This window comes from Elephantulus edwardii, unplaced genomic scaffold, assembly GCF_000299155.1.
Source record: "Elephantulus edwardii isolate Elephantulus edwardi_28Jun2011 unplaced genomic scaffold, EleEdw1.0 scaffold00157, whole genome shotgun sequence".
Classification (NCBI taxonomy): domain Eukaryota; kingdom Metazoa; phylum Chordata; class Mammalia; order Macroscelidea; family Macroscelididae; genus Elephantulus; species Elephantulus edwardii.
This window is the reverse complement of record NW_006399907.1, coordinates 432,357-433,239: the sequence shown is the minus strand read 5'-3', so window position 1 is coordinate 433,239 and position 883 is coordinate 432,357. Positions and strand designations below refer to the sequence as shown.

Here is an 883-nt window from a genome sequence, read left to right as displayed (position 1 = left end):
TTGGCCTCCTTCATTCTCTTGGCCAAAAGCTTAGCTACTCAGCAGCCTCCTCCTTATTCTTCTTAGTGCGCTGTTTCGCTGTTTCTTCAGTGAAATGCGCAGGTGGCGCTTGTGTTGCAGGACGCGTAGAGTAACAAGATGCTGAATCTTGGGCACTTTGGTCCCGGGTTTCTTGCCTTCTTTGTTCAGTGGCTTTCTCACAACATATTGACGGACATCATCTTCCTTGGAGAGGTTGAGTTTGCAAATTCTGCTGGCTCTCTTGGGCCCCAGGCGACGTGGCACAGTGGTGTCAGTCAGTCCTGGGATATCCTTCTCCCCTTTCTTGACAATGACCAAGTTGAGAACACTCAGGTTGGCATCCACAATGCAACCCCGGACAGATTAGCGCTTCCTCTCTCTGGTTCTCCGTGGTCTGTAATAAGAGTGCCCCTTACTCAGCAGCAGGCGAACTCAGCCATGGGTCAAGACACCCTGCTTCATAGGAAAACCTTGCTTGTAGTTTCCACCGCTGATCCGGCCAACATATCCCTTCCACTCGTCACCGAGAGAGTCAGAAGCAACTTCTGTGGCCATTTGCTTCTCATAATAAGTACGAAGTTTGCGTTCATCGTCCACCTCAATGAGTTTCTGGCAGCCAGTGGCTGAGAAAGAAATGTTCAGCTTCATAGTGATGCAGCCGAAAGCCCCAGCGGCACCACGAAAAAGAGCGCACACCCATGTTTAATGCTGCTTTGTTCACAATAGCAAAGACTTGGAAAGAACCCAAGTGCCCATCAACAAACGAATGAATAGAGAAGTTCTGGTATATTCACACAATGGAATATTATGCAGCACTGAAAAACAAAGAACTCATGAAATATTACACAAAATTGGTGATCAT

The 883-nt window shown here is 47.8% G+C and overlaps 1 pseudogene; it reads right to left on the bottom strand.

Moving 5' to 3' along the window:
* Positions 1 to 669, bottom strand: part of LOC102857719 — a 6,929-nt pseudogene extending 6,260 nt beyond the window's left edge.
* Positions 670 to 883: the final 214 nt, after the last annotated feature.